Source organism: Dromiciops gliroides, chromosome 1 (genome assembly GCF_019393635.1).
Source record: "Dromiciops gliroides isolate mDroGli1 chromosome 1, mDroGli1.pri, whole genome shotgun sequence".
NCBI lineage: Eukaryota > Metazoa > Chordata > Mammalia > Microbiotheria > Microbiotheriidae > Dromiciops > Dromiciops gliroides.
In genome coordinates this window covers 479,683,451-479,698,971 of record NC_057861.1, presented here as the reverse complement: position 1 = coordinate 479,698,971, position 15,521 = coordinate 479,683,451, and the positions used below count along the sequence as shown (strand labels likewise).

Sequence of the window (15,521 nt, the reverse complement as noted above, 5' to 3'; positions counted from 1 at the left end):
TTTGAGGAGAACATGGGACAACATTGGTTCCTGAGTGGTTCAAAAGAGAAATAGGAATTACAAAAGTGCAATTTATGGCCTACACAGAAAAAATAATGCGCAGAATAGAAAAATGAATCTGCATTGACAAATCTCACCAAAAAACCAAGAGAGAACAATAGATTGAGAATGTCAGATGTTAGTAGGACTTAAGTCTATTGAGGAGGAAGTTAATTAAATGTCTCATCCTGTGGGCCACTGTCAGCAATGGTTCATTGTGTCAAGCTTCTCAGCTTCTTTCTAACAGTCCCTTTGGTCTCAACAAGCTCTTTTCCACATTCTTGATAGAGATTTTTTTAGTGATCAAAAGAGGTAGTCATAATTATTTTTAATATTCCAAAAGTGGAAAATAAAGTATAACCACTTGTTTAAGAAAAAAGCAATGTCTTCTAATTATTTATGGCATAAAATAAGTATTAAGGATCCTCTTTGATCCGCCAGGGTAGCTTGTTTGTTCCTTAAAATGATAATTAGAACTGATGCATTAGACCCTTAAAGTTTGAAAAATGCTTTATATGTGTGTATAAAGATACATCTTTTTATGTGTTTAAAAATGTATGTATGTGTATATGTGTGTGTGTATGTATATATGTATGCATATTATAGCAGCTAGGTGACACAGTGGATAGAAGGACAGTCCTGAAGTTATGAGGACCTGAGTTCAAATCTGGCTTCAGATATTTACTAGCTATGTGACCCTGGGCAAGTCACTTAACCCTGTTTGCCTCAGTTGCAAAACGAGCTGGAGAAGGACTTGGCAAATCAGTCCAGTATCTCTGACAAGAAAATCCCAAATGAAGGCCATGATGAGTCAGACACTACTGAACAACCACAGAATAAGGCAACAGTACTAGGAGTCCCATATGTTATAAACGAGTATAACAGTTACTTACAAATTATCTCATAAATTAGGGGAATACAGGATCCTCTGGCAACTACCTCATAAGTTAACTGAGGCCATATCCTGAGACTATGTGTTAAATTAGGGGAAGCCAGCTAGGTCCTGATGCAATTGCCCCTCAGCCCCGTTAACTACTCCTGGTCTGTAAATTTCAGATAAGCTCCAGATAGGCTCAGGAAAACACCAGCAAGATGTTATGCAAATGAAGGAACTCTAAGATGGTACTGCTAACTTTGGAATGGTGCTGATATGCTGATAAACCAAAGGTTGTATGCATAAGAGTTTATAATCCTCCCCCCACCAAAACTCTATAAAAATGGGACCCCAAACTGCTACCCCGAGCACTCCCCAACCTAGTCCCCAAGTGCTTACAACTCTGATCTGCACTTACATAAGTGACTCTTTGTACCCCTCCCTATCTCCATTGTCCACTACTTCTCTCCCTCTACTATCCCATCCCCTCACAATTTACCTCTGTACACTCTGTGCCTTATTGAAGTGTGATTAAAGCATTACTCCCCATTTGCTATCATCATGATCTTTCCAGAGAGTATCCAAAGAACTGGATATACTGGCCCTGACACACTTATTTCATAAAGTAGGGGGGCCAGGACTAAGACTAAATTCTACTTACAGTCTCCCCTGCTACAAACTAGCATGGCTCACTTAACTCATTGGTAAAACTCAAAGGTGGGGAGATAAACCTCATGTCTTCTTTCAGGAGGGATTTTCCCATTATTTGGGTCAAAAGAGACCAATTAATAATTCTATAAACCAATCAATAATTCAGCCAAAATGAAGGAAATAATAGGAGAGAACTACCTAAAATTTCTGGACATAGAAAATGAAATTCCAATAGAAAGAATTCACAGATCACTTCCAGATAAAAATCCAAGGCTGCAAACTTCAATGAATATAGTGGTTAAATTTAACAACTGAATTCAGAAACAATGAGTTCTATAAGCTATTGGGAGAACAACCTTCAAATACAAAAGGTACATCCAAAATAATGCAAGACTATTCTGTTCCCACTAGAAAATGTAGGAGTGAATAGAATGAAATGTTCTGAAGAGCAATGGACCTCAGATTATAGCCAAGGGTGACCTACCATACAAATATGAGCTTAAACATACATGAAAAAAAGATGGGTGTTCAATAATAAAGAGTTTTCAAGAATTTTTAGAAAGAAAACCATGAACTGAAAAGACTGCTTCTCCATCCCAAACATACAGCAGGAGTGAAAAAATGCAGCAGGCAAGGATAGCAACCCCAACAGAGAACTGGTAGGAGACCTCTTTCTAAATGTACACAGAGACAAAGATGAAGATGGAAATCTGGTACTGGTAACAGCGAAAGGCAGGCAGAAGGGGGCATTATGGACAGAACCTGATGACATCCTGCCTCCAGGTGAATCAATGTATTGTTGTTTTTGTGAGACTACATTTTAACATGAGGGTACATGAAAGAGGGGGAAAAGAAGCTGAGGGATAGGTGTATGTGATACAGTGGGGTCAAATCAAAGGCTAGCAAAGAAGGGAAAGTGACCTCTGTTGTCTCCAAAGGAAAGAGCCTACAAAAGAGAAAGGAGGGAGGCCTTACTTTGGTGGTGGGAAGGGGTTCTAATGAAGAATGTCCCTTTTCAGGGCTGCCCATCTACCCTTGGTGTCCATCTGGCACTCAACTTTCAATTGTGGCTCCAGGAAGCCATACCATGTACAGTGGCCACACCCAGTAAAACTGTCTTGGTAGATGGGCAAAACCAGGACGAGGGTAACTGACAGGCCTCAAACCCAACAGTGAGTTAGGGGAATGTCTACTCCAGGGGAAGACTTCCCCTGGTACAATGGGCAGATGAAAACAATTTGTTCCAATGGCCCCAAAGGAGATGGAAGCTGTCACTGTGGAATGCTTAGAGCTTTGCTAGACATAGAAGATATCAAGTTCATCCACTGCAACCTGGGGTATTGCCAGTTGTCTTGACTTTAGTCTTGCTACTGGACTTCAATGACTGAAATAGTGAGGCTGATGAATTTCTGTAACTGCCTCACTTAAGTTCAGTTCATGATCAGGGTTGACATTCTCCCCATGATTTCATTGTTCCTCTTCAAAAATGAAGGATAAATGATAACAGCATTCTGAGAAGCCATTTTTGTCACCCATAAGCATATAAAAAAATTCAGCTTCACAAAATTCCTTCCAACTGAATGTTTTAATTGTTTCTCATGAGTCCTATATTTTCATTTCAATATGTCTATTCAAATCTTGCTTTTTTCATCCAGAAGACTGAGAAATACTCTATTTCATTAAAGATTCCTTTTTTTTCCTGTGTTGGGTTGTGCTTATTTTGGATGGATAGGTCATTCTTGGCTTTAAGCCTCTTTCACCTTTTGTAAATTCTCCTCTTCTTTGTAGTGGTACCTGCCAAGATCTTAATGGTGGTTCCTTGGTACAAAATCTCTCAAGGGAGTTCCTGCCAATTAGACTGTGCTGCTTATCATACTTTCTCCCATTCAGGGCTTCCAGAAAGATTCTGGCTGTCCTTTGTGCTGGAGAAATTTATAGGTAATTCTTTTTACTTTTGTTTTTCCCACCTGGTGCATTTTTAGGACCTCACTAGGTTGTTGGTGAAGGATCTGAGCTGTTCTGGACCCTAACACTGCTATATTTCCACAAGTCTCATTGTATTTAATTATTAAATGTTTTAAAAATTGTTATAAACTTGACAAACATCCAAATAATCCTGTCTAGATACAAAGGACAGAAAGAATTTATGAAACAATGAATCTATACTACATACTGCTTATTTTTTAAATGATGTAACTTTAACATTGTAGTTCCCAAACTGTCCTGCTTGTCTGTGTCTTTCTGAACTTGTTCTAAAAATATGGAATGCTTCATGATTTTGTGTTATCCTTATGCAGGAGCCAGGCTAATCTTTTGCACAAGGCTTCAATTTTAACATATGTGCTGCCAAGTACTTCTTACCACATTTTAAAAAAGATAAATATTATTGATATAATTTGTTCTTATATTATTTACATTTCTCTTTTTTTTTTAAGTGAGGCAATTGGGGTTAAGTGACTTGCCCAGGGTCACACAGCTAGTAAGTGTTAGGTCTCTGAGGCCAGATTTGAACTCAGGTCCTCCTGAATCCAGGGCCGGTGCTCTATCCACTGCGCCACCTAGCTGCCCCTTATTTACATTCTCACTGAATTCTTTCCTCTATTACTCCCAAAAGAGCCATCTATAGGGGATAGAGGAAATAAGGAGAAAGGAAAAAAAAAAGTTCTGCAAAACTAATATATCCAAAAAATGGCTTACTTACATGCAGTGTGCGACATCCACAATCTACTCCCCACCCTCTCAAAACATACCACTTCGGGGCAGCTAGGTGGCGCAGTGGATAGAGCACCAGCCCTGGAATCAGGAGTACCTGAGTTCAAATCCGGCCTCAGACACTTGACACTTACTAGCTGTGTGACCGTGGGCAAGTCACTTAACCCTTATTGCCCTACCCACCCCCCCAAAAAAAACAAACAAAAAAAACCATACCACTTCTCCAGGGACCAGGGGAGAGAAGTACCTTCTCCTTTAGGGCCAAACTTGGTTATAACTCATCAGCATTCAATTCTGATTGTCTTTTTGGTGTTCTTCCCCCTCGAGGGTTAAGTGACTTGCCCAGGGTCACACAGCTAATAAGTGTCAAATGTCTGAGACTGGATTTGAACTCAGGTCCTCCTGAATCCAGGGCTGGTGCTTTATTCACTGCGCCACCTAGCTGCCCCCAGTGTTCTTTTTATTACACAGCTGTTGTCACCTTGTCTATTGTTTTCCTGGTTCAGCTAACTTCACTTTGCCTTAGTTCCTAAGTCTTTCCTTTCTTTTCTACATTCATCAGGCTCATTATAACTTGTAGCACAGTAATACTCAATTACTTTCATATACCACAATCATTTCTGACCATTCCCCAATGAATGGGCATCTACTTTGTTTCCAATTCTTTGTTACCATAAAAAGTTCTGCAATAAACATTTTCACATATGTGAAGCCTTTCTTTTTGTTACTGACCTCCTTTGCTTCATTTTTTTAAAAGCAAAAAAGTGATGGTATGAACTGATATGGTCTCCCCAAATTTGCATTATGTAAGTAAAAGGGAAAAATAAAAATTGTGAAACATCTTAGAAGGTAAGTTATTTTGTCTAAACCTGTTTCCAATTTTAAAAGTATCTAGGAGGGACTTGAGAGATTAGTACTGTTATGGGGAAATCAGATGGGGGTTTCAAACAGGGATATAGGGTAGGGGTAGGGGTTTGGGATAGGGGTAAGGGTTCTTAGGAATTCCTCTTTAAAGAATTACACCCTCTTGCACACAAATCCAATTAGAATAAAATAATAGTTTATTTAGGGTGCTAGTGAAAGGAAACCAAGAGAGAAATCCTTGGACAGAAATTCTTCTCATGGGGAGAAGGCATGGCACATCTCCTCGAGCAGGAGACAGGCAGATACTTCTATAGAGGACTGATGGGGGTGATCATCTGACTGTGGAAAGTTCCCTTATTGGGGGAGGATCATCCCCCACTGGTGGTGGCTGGGGGAAATTGGGTGAGGGGCAGCTCTAGATCTCTCAAACCATCTCTCAGCTCCTCATCCCACAAAGGCAGCAGCCACACCCTATTTTATGTCCCTGAGGGGTAGGGGAGACTGGTTAGGTGTGTCTGTCCTTTGGTTTAGTTTCTCAAGGAGAAGGTTCTTTTGATTTACCCCACAAAACTTCTGGGGTACCCAGGGCCATTCAAATGATGTACCCAGGCCTATAACAGGACTAAAGTTTAAATTGGCAGGATTAACTAAAGGATATGGGTCTGGGGTAGCTCTCCTTGAGAAACTAAACTCAAGGACAAACCCACATTGAGAAGCAAGAGAGATAAACGGATTAGGCATGGCCACTGCCTGGGTGGTACCAAGGGGATGAAGATGGCTTCAGAGATCAGAGCAGCTGCCACTCCCAACTTCTCCCAACCCACCCCCTATAAAGGCTCAAGCGATCATCCCATCTATAAAAGCAATGGCCTTTCTCTTGTTCCAGGAGATAGGTATCTCAGAGAATTATTTCTGTGCCTTCTCCCCACAAGACTCTTCTCAAGGTCTCCTTTCTCTAGTGTTAAAAAAAAAAAAAATTGATTTTATTCTAATTGAATTTGTGTGGGAGAGGGTGTAATTCTTTAAAAAGGAATACCTAAGGACCCCCCACCAACCATTTCCCTATGACAATAAAATTTTTCCCCTATTTTCTTGGCTCCCATAGTGCAAATTAGGAAATTAAGGCCTAGATTCCTACCTTTTCACTGAAATCAACAATAAGAATAAAGTATAATATTTCCAACAAAAGGAGTAAATGTCCCTTTCTAATGTAGATTTTTAAAAATCTGAATGAATCCAGGTGTCATATTGATAACCTGTGATATTCGATATTACATTATTTTCAAAAGCATTTTCCTAGAGTACCTTAATGTAATTATAACAAATGGAGTTGTTCTATCATTTCAGTCACATCCAACTCTTCTTCATCACCCCTTTTTTGGGGTTTTCTTAGCAAAGATACTGGACTGGTTTGCCATTTCCTTCTCCAGCTAATTTTACAGACGGGAAAACTGAGGCATACAGGGTTAAGTGATTGGCCCATGGTCACACAGCTACTAAGTGTCTGCAGCCCAATCAATGAAATTGCTCATTCTTCTCTTGCTCACTAAATATACAAGCCCACTTACTAACAGAAGTGCACAAATACAGGCACTATGGATTAACAAGGATGGCAATAGTGTTTCTGAGTTATTGGGGTCTACATTAACAATTTTAATATTCACCTGCTACATAATCCTTATGCAAAAATGCAAAGGACCAGTGAATTCATTAGCACTAATTCCTCCCACTAATTTAGAAAAGAGAGAGTAAATCATCGAAAAATTAGTAAAATCCTAAGGGGTTAACTGTCTGAGGCACAGAGAACTTAAGTGACAGACAGAAAATGGCAGTACTGTTTTTGAATCCACATCTTCTAGATCCTAAAGCAACCATTCTACAGATTAAGCCACAATTGACCATCTCTATATAATATTTACTAATTTTTTAAAAAGTATCTTATGTTTGAAAAAAGTAGGCAAAGAGAAAGGTAGTACATGCATCTCACACAGTACACAAAAATACTACAACAAATATTTGAGTACCTACCTATTGCTTAATTCTACTGTTAAATTTAACTTTGAAGTTAACTTTTGTCATGGGGAAAATGGGGTACGGGGTTTTGGATAGGGGTAGGGGTTTGGGGTCTTTAGGAATTCCTCTTTAAAGAATTACACCCTCTTGCTCACAAAAGGAATTAGAATAAGATGGTAGTTTATTTTGGCACTGAGGAAGGGAAGGGAAGGGAAACCATGAAAGAAATCCTTGGACTTCTCATGGAGAGAAAGGCACAGAGAGAGTGGCTCTGAGATACCAATCTCCTTGAGCAGGAGACTGGCAGGTACTTTTATAGAGGACTGATGGGGGTGACCATCTGACTGTGGAAAGTTCCTTTAGTGAGGGAGGACCATATTCCACTGGTGGTGGCTGGAGGAATTGGGTGAGGAGTGGCTGCAGATCTCAAGCCATCTCCTCAGGACACAAAGGAAGAAGCTGAACCTAATCTTTTCACTCCAGGATTGAAGGAGACTATAATGAAGGGTGGGGGTCTCGGAGCTAGCTCAGTTGGATCTGGTTCCACTTGTCTCTTTAGGTGTGTCTGTCCTCTGGTTTACTTTCTCAAGGAAAAGGTAGTTTGAGGTGCCCCAGAGAACTTCTGGGGTACTCTGGGACCATAATATTTTGAATACAAAATATCAACTTCAAGAGTCCTGTTTGTATGCCAGTGTTAAAAGACATAAAGCTTTTAAAAAATATTTCATAGGTTACTGGTTTTGTTTCAAACACACTCTAAGGGGGCTTTTCAATTGTCCTACTTCCAAAAAGCATAATTTTGCAATTTTTTTCCCTTAGTCACATCCTGCTCTTCAGGACAAAAGATAGTACTTAAAATCATCTCTCGACAGTACTAGTGTAATTTAAGATCAGCAGTAACAATTTACCTGAATGTTCTTTGTGATTTTGAGGCTCTAAGATGGGGGGAATTTTTCTGAAGAAGGCAAGTGGTGCCTTCTGTGAAACCTGTTCTGGTTCATTTCCTTCATTATCAACATGTTGGAATCACTATTACTAAGTTGGAATTACTATTACTAAGAAGTAATGCACTTCTTGCAAATAAATAATATTATTCTTTCATACCAATTCCCTCTCTCTTGAGTCTCTGCATTTACATATATATGTATGTATGTATGTATGTATGTGTGTATGTGTGTATGTGTGTATATATATATATATATATATATATATATATATATATATATATATATATATATATATATATATAAACAAAACTTCCTCTGAGAAGCCTTCCCAGATCTCCCCTGTTAACATTCCCTAGTCCTTATCTAGCTTTGTAAGTGAATGTAGATTCCTTTGGGGGCAAGGGGTCTGGGGGGGGGCAGGGTGACAGTTTCCGTTTTTTTTGTCATTGCATCCCCAAAGTACAACATCAGGCAGGGAGTAGTCTTTTGATAATGTTCCTGCCATGGAAGAGGACCTTGCCTTCTCTCTCTAATGAATATGCCTGTAATATCATTTCCTATGGCGATTTCACATCACAAAAACTTGCCCAAGTTGTTGGTCTGATTTCTATTCTGAAAATTATCTTGCTCTTTTGATCCAGAAACATACACTTTAAAAAATACCTATTCAATTAAATCCAATTATCTTCCAAAAAATATTTTGTATTACAAAACAACGTTGCTTTTCTCCCTCCCCCAAACCTTGGTCACCCTTTACATCGCCTGAACACCTTTGGATCTTAGATGCTAACATCAAGAAGGGGAATAAAGGAAAGGCTCTGGATTTTAAATAGCCTGCATAAGTCAATCAAGGTTATTAATCCTCAAGAGCTACAGCAGCGGACCTTCCCAGACACAATCCTGCTTCACTGACTTTGTAGTATGGTTCACCCAGGGAACACTACGTTACCCACAATGCCCACCTCCTCTCCTCCTCCTCCTCCCCTCCCTCTCTTCTCTAACTGGTCCATCTCCAGCACCGGGTGAAGAAAATTTGACTTAACACTTACATATATGTCACCAACCTGAACTAGGCCCTTTGGGCTGGAGAAATTTCGATCAACTTTTTAAGGCCAACCTCGCTCCCGCGGACACTCACTGCATCCCCGACCCCTCCAACTGCAAGAAGCCTGTTTGCAAATTGTGGTTCGGCCACCTACGACCAGAGCTTGGCCTCCGGCCGCTCATTTGGCTCTTCAGAGGAGCCTGCTTCCCCCATGTGTAAAACGAGCCAAATGTCTGAGGTCCCTCCCTGCGAGCCTTTTGCACAGAATGCACAGAAAAGACCCTTATCACATGCCCTTTGCTAGCAGCAGCCACGTGAAGCTCGGCGCAGCTTCCAAACTACCTTCGCCGCACCCGGCCCGCCGGACAACCGAATCTGCAGGAGGTGCAAGCAACAACCCACCAGACCCAGAAGAGAGGGAACGATTACTTGCCGGAGGGGGGCGCTTCAATCAGAAAAATTTAAAAAACGCAGTTAATTCTCCCCGCGGGGTCTGGGATTTATCTGGCGCTACCGGAAGTGAGGACTCCCGGAGTCTTTAAGAGGGTGGTGCTCTACGCGGTGATGAGGAGGGGCGACGGTTAGGATGGGTCTCAGGGAGGAGGGATGGGCTTTTGCCGGAAGTAGTCCCGCCCGGCGCAAGTTCCAAGTAAGACTAGCGGCCAGGGCTGGCTAAGGGGGGAGGGGGGCGGGAAAGAGCGGGACCGACGAAGGGGAAGTGGGCGGCAGCCGCTGCTCCCATGGGCGTCGAGGGCTGCTAGAGCCCTGCGGGAGGCAGCACCCGGGGACACGCGTATCCGCCGCGGGGCCGGGGAGCGGGCACAAGGACCAGCCACCTGGATGGGACCGGCCGCCGCCGACTCTCGTCCGTGGGACGATAGCAGCCCCCTAGGCAGGTGAGGGGGCCGGGGATGGGACCTGCGACGGGGGCGGGGCCGCCGGCCATCCCTCCCTCCGACCCTGGGCTAGGGGTGAGGCTGCCCTGGGGGACGGTGATCTCCGAGACCTCCCCTTTTCCCCTTCTCCCCCTTTCTTCTCGAAGCCGCGTTTTGTTCCCCCTTTGCGCTTGACGGATCTGCAGCTTCCTGATCAGCTGGAGTGAAGAAGCCCCGGAGATGAGGAGGAAACTACCCAGGGTGGAGGTGGGGCGGCGTCGCCTCCCGCGGACCCTGCCTCTTTTATTCCCCCCCCACCCCCGCTCCATCCGAGTTCCCTCCCCCACCTTAGGACCTTGCGGGGGTCTGCGTGAGAGGGGCGGGAAAAGGGTCTATTGGAAGGACGTTAGTTCTGCACCTGCAGGACCAGGTGCTGCTCCTGCTGCTCCTCGTGCTTCCGCCCCTGGTCCTCCCGGCTCTGGTGACTGGGGAAGAGGGAGGTTGTCCCTCGGTGTTCTCTAGGTAATGGCCGCCTTGTTCAGAAATGGATAGCGATCCCTAGCCTTGAGCTTTGGCGGGGTGGGGAGGGGATAGGAAGCCCATTTGTCCAGGGGTTCCTCAGCTCCCCTCCCCACGCCCCCCACGAGAAGGGGAGCATGTCTCCAGAGGTTGGAAGATGATTAAAAGCGCCACGATGGGGAGGTTTGCTTCTTGTCCCTATTTGTCCTTCGGTTCTGTGAGGTGGCTGCGGGCTGGCTTTTATGAAGAGGGGATCATTGAATCCGAAAAAAATGGATGAGACTTCCAGGGGAAGATAGATAGCCCAAGACTCAGTTTTGAGGGGACATCTGAGTTGAAAAATTAAAGAAGTGCTTATCAAGGAATAAGTGTGAATTAAGCAACAAGATAAAACCTTGAGCTCTTAAGAGTGGTTACCAAGAAACTGCAACTATTAAGCACCTCTTTGACTTTTATGAATATTATTTTACAGTTTCTAAGACCAACTGCTGTATGCAGCAGAGTGCTTTCTTTTTTCTTTTCCTATTTTTTAAACTTAAAATTCCCCAAGTGAAGGGGCAGCTAGGTGGCGCAGTGGATAAAGCACTGGCCTTGGATTCAGGAGGACCTGAGTTCAAATGCAGTCTTAGACACTTGACACTTAACTAGCTGTGTGACCCTGGGCAAGTCACTTAACCCTCATTGCCCTGCAAAAAACAAACAAACAAAATTCCCCAAGTGAAATATCCACAAAGAAACTTCAACTGCATTGCAGTTCAGGCTTGCTATTTGCTAAATTTAAGCAATTTCTTTTACTACACAAAATATAAAACTAGAACCTTCAAATTAATATGATTTTGATCATTCTTACCAAGTCAATTTATATAGAGAGCCTCTGAGATTAATATTGTAATAGGTTATATTAAATTTAACATTTTTTTTTAGTGAGGCAATTGGGGTTAAGTGACTTGCCCAGGGTCACACAGCTAGTAAGTGTTAAGTGTCTGAGGCAGGATTTGAACTCAGGTACTCCTGACTCCAGGGCCGGTGCTCTATCCACTGCGCCATCTAGCTGCCCCTAAATTTAACATTTTAAGGTCCTCCTATGTGGAAGGTACTGCTAAGAATTAAAGGTTTTTAAAAAACGATGCTGTTCCTGTCCTCAAGGGGTTTATATTCTACTATGAGGTGGGGTATATATGCCTGGTGCCCAGATAAAGACAGTACAAAAATACTGCAGGAAAATGTGAGCAGGAGAGAATACTTTTACCTGTGTTAGAGAAGGTGACATAGAGGAGGTCAGGATTCTGAAAGACAGGGATGAGGAGGGACTGGTGCATTTATATGCTTGGCATTGAGGGAGGGACATCCTATACCAGTGCACAAAGACAGGAAGGTTGATTGTCAATTTTAGGTAAGAATTAATAGTCCAACTTAGCCTGAATGTGAAGTAAATGAATAAAAAAAGAAGGTAGGTTGCAGTGAAATTGTGTTATAGAGAGATGACAATGAAGGTTTGGGGCAGGTTTATTTTGTAGCTGAGTAGGAGAAAGGAAGGGGCAGCTAGTTTGCACAATGGATAGAGTGTTGGAGTTAGTTTAAATATGGCTTCAGAGGCTTTCTAGCTGTGTGACCCTGGGCAAGTTATTTTACTCTTTTTGCTTCAGTTTACTCATCTGTAAAATGAGCTGAAAAAGGAAATGGCAAACCACTCCTGTATCTCTTGCCACTAAAAATGACTAAACAAAAAGGAGAAGGGAGAGACTGTAGATTTTGGGGGGAAATAGTTAAGAAGCTATTGTAGGGGCAGCTAGATGGTGCAGTGGATAAAGCAGCGGCCCTAAATTCAGGAGTACCTGAGTTCAAACCCGGCCTCAGACACTTTACACTTACTAGCTGTGTGACCCTGGGCAAGTCACTTAACCCCCAATGCCCCGCAAAAACAAAACAACACCAAAAAAGAAGCTATTGTAATAAACATATTTATATGGCACTTTAAAGTTTGCAAAATTCTTTCCTCACAAGAGCCTTTCAGAGTGGGTAGATGATATTAGTGCAGGCAACAGATGATGGAGATAGATCCTCCATTGGGGTGATGGCAAGTATAATTCAACAAGGAACAGATAGCAGAGATATACAAATAGAGAAATTTTGAGGGGACATCTAAAGTGAAAGGTTAAATGTTCAAAACAAAGGTGAATTGGGCAACAAGATAAAGCTTTTTGAACTCTTAAGGATGATTGCCTAGAAACCTCAATTCATTAAGCAATTTATTTATTTGTGGGTTTTGTTTGTTTGTTTTTGGTTTTGTTTGTTTGTTTGTTTGTTTTTCCGGTAAGGCAACTGGGGTTAGGTGACTTGCCCAGGGTCACACAGCTAGTAAGTGTCAAGTGTCTAAGGCTAAATTTGAATTCAGGTCCTCCTGAATCCAGGGCCAGTGCTTTATCCACTGTGCCATCTAGCTGCCCCTAAGCAATTTATTAAATACTTACTTTGTACCAGGCATTATGCTGCATTTTAGGGATTTAAAGACAACAAAGAAAAGACCTTGTCCTTAAGGACCTTGAACATGGGCAGTTCTCAGTTTATCCACAGCAAACATTTGGGAAAGGGAATTTGTTTTACTGGGAATTTTTCATTTGTTTTCGCGAAGAAACAGTGTTGCCAATTAGGTATCTTAACCAGCCTCTGGAAGCCTGTTAAACACGAAATATAGCCGAGTTTTAGAACTTAACCACCTTTTATAAGTGTTTTTGTGGGAAAATTCATTCAGAGCTTTAACTTGGCTTATAGGAGGAACATAATTGCCCCTTTTTACTTGGCTTTCAGACTCTTTAGGGATAATTATAATCTCATTAGGATTAGCTAATTCTAGCTCTGCATCTTTGATGTAGTAGTAGTAGCATCAGATAAAACATTCTGGATTTTCTCAGACAGGACAGATTCTGTCCCATTGTACCCATAAAAGAAATAACACAAAAAGTCTTTGTTACTACATATCTTAATTTTAGTTAGAAAATATGGTCACTAAATCCTTATGGGACAGCTTTTTAAATTTATTTTTTTGATGGGGAGAAAGAGGATTCTTAACCAGTAGTCAGCACAATGCATCCTCATGGTAGGCAGTTAAATGCTTATAGAATGACTGAATCCAGAAGACCAGGACTCCCCAAGATTTTAAGTATGTAGCATTTTGGGTAGTTTTATATATAGACCATATATTTAGAACTAGAAGGGACCTTAGAGGCCATTTTAGTCTAATACCTCTTTACAGGTGAGAAACTGAAACCCAAAGAGCTTAAGTGCTTAAAGTGCTTAAGCACAAGGTAAGGTAGGTAGTAAGTAGCAGAATTGATTTCAAACCCAGTTCCTTTGACTTCAAATCCAATGTTCTTTCCATGATACTATGCTGCTTTGTCCTAGAGCAAGGGACAGGGTTGAAAAAGTAGAGAGCAGTCACAACTTCTAAATGATTGGTTGGGGAGTGCCATTCATCCTCAATGCATCGTCATCCAAATTATTGATTTAGAGTGGAAGGGACCTCAGAGGTAATATATGTTATCCAACCTCCCCCCCTTATTTTACAGAAATATTAAATGACATGCTCAGGGCCATATAGGTAGTTATAGTTTGTATTTGAGCCCAGATTCTTTGACTTTAAATCCAGCTCTTTCTACTGTATACCATACATTGCTTCCCAATACGCTAGCTAGTAGATTTAACCTCTTTCTAGCCCTCATTTATTCTTTTTTTTTGCTTTGTTTTGTTTTTTGTTTTTTATGGCAATGAAGGTTAAGTGACTTGCCCAGCATCACACAGCTACTAAATGTGTCAAGTGTCTGAGGCCGAATTTGAACTCAGGTCCCCCTGAATCCAGAGCCGGTGCTTTATCCACTGCACCACCTAGCTGACCCCGAATTTACTCTTGAATGACAGCTAGATTGAAGACCATTATAGTGATGACCTAACTTCCTTCTCATATTATCTCTGATGATAAGTTAGTTTAGGTCATATATGTGGACTAATTTTTTGATAGCTCTTCATATTAAAAAAAATCACTTTCCAATAACCTGCCACCCATAATCCTATGGACAAATAGATTGATTTTCTCCTAAGCTGTAGTCTCATATCACAACTCCTCATTTTATATCTCTAGCTAGATGTCATGGGCATCTCAACTCAACATATAAAAAATAGAACTCAATTTTCTTCTCAAACCTTTAGTCTTCATTTTCTATTCATGTTAGGGCACTACCATTCATAAGAATGGTGTCATCCAAAATCAAAAACCTAAAAGTCACTCTTGACCCTTCTTCAACCCTTAAGTCTCGATCACTTGACAAGTCTTGTCAGTTCTGCCTACAGGATATAGTTCCTATCTAACCTTTGATACATTTACCACCCCATTTCAGGGTATTTCATGGACAATTACAGTAATCTCCTAGTTGGTCTCCCGTCTTCTAGACTCTTCCTTTTCCAGTCCATCCTCCATATGACCATCAAATTGATATTCCAAAAACAGTTCCTCACCTCATGGCTTCCTCTTACATCTATGATGAAATAAGAACTCCATTTTTTAAAAGTACTTTACAGGCATCCTCCAGTCTACCATTCCAGGTTTATTGTGCATTACTGTCCTTCATATACCATATTATAAACCAAACTTGCTTCCTACTCTTCCCCATATAGAGCATTCGATCTCAGATTGCCTGGGATATTTCAAATATAGTTCTTTCTCATTTTTGCCTCATGGAATTCTTGGCTTTCTTCAAGGCTTATTCAGATGCTACCTGCTAGAGGCCTATTCTGATCTCCTCAGTTCCTAGTACCTCTCCTACCCCCCTCCCCCAATCACCCCTGAGTTTACTTTGTATTTACTTTACATATTTAAATTTAATTTTTTCTCCTGAGGGCAGGGATTATTTCACTTTTGGTCTTTGTATTTCCAGTGCCTTGCATATAGTGAGTGCCAAATGAATACTTAGTGAATGAATTAATCTTAA

The 15,521-nt window shown here is 41.5% G+C and overlaps 2 protein-coding genes and 1 pseudogene across 23 annotated transcripts in view; 1 reads left to right on the top strand and 2 right to left on the bottom strand.

The window, feature by feature from the left end:
* Nucleotides 1-10,680, bottom strand: part of GIN1 (gypsy retrotransposon integrase 1) — a 45,974-nt gene extending 35,294 nt beyond the window's left edge. For 2 of the 7 annotated variants that reach the window (XM_043978434.1, XM_043978651.1), the window contains exon 1: nt 10,439-10,680. The gene's annotated coding sequence lies outside the window, so the exon portion shown is untranslated. Of the gene's footprint in view, nt 1-9,164; nt 9,418-9,487; nt 9,558-9,578; nt 9,691-10,438 lie in introns of those variants that run through there. The other 5 variants (XM_043978123.1, XM_043978497.1, XM_043978200.1 and 2 more) reach the window with 4 other exon arrangements.
* Nucleotides 3,819-3,918, bottom strand: LOC122737723 (annotated as a pseudogene).
* PPIP5K2 (diphosphoinositol pentakisphosphate kinase 2) overlaps nt 9,779-15,521 on the top strand; it is a 143,640-nt gene continuing 137,897 nt past the window's right edge. For 14 of the 16 annotated variants that reach the window (XR_006354154.1, XR_006354151.1, XM_043977932.1 and 11 more), the window contains exon 1: nt 9,916-10,041. The gene's annotated coding sequence lies outside the window, so the exon portion shown is untranslated. Of the gene's footprint in view, nt 9,795-9,915; nt 10,042-10,161; nt 10,288-15,521 lie in introns of those variants that run through there. The other 2 variants (XM_043977058.1, XM_043976983.1) reach the window with 2 other exon arrangements.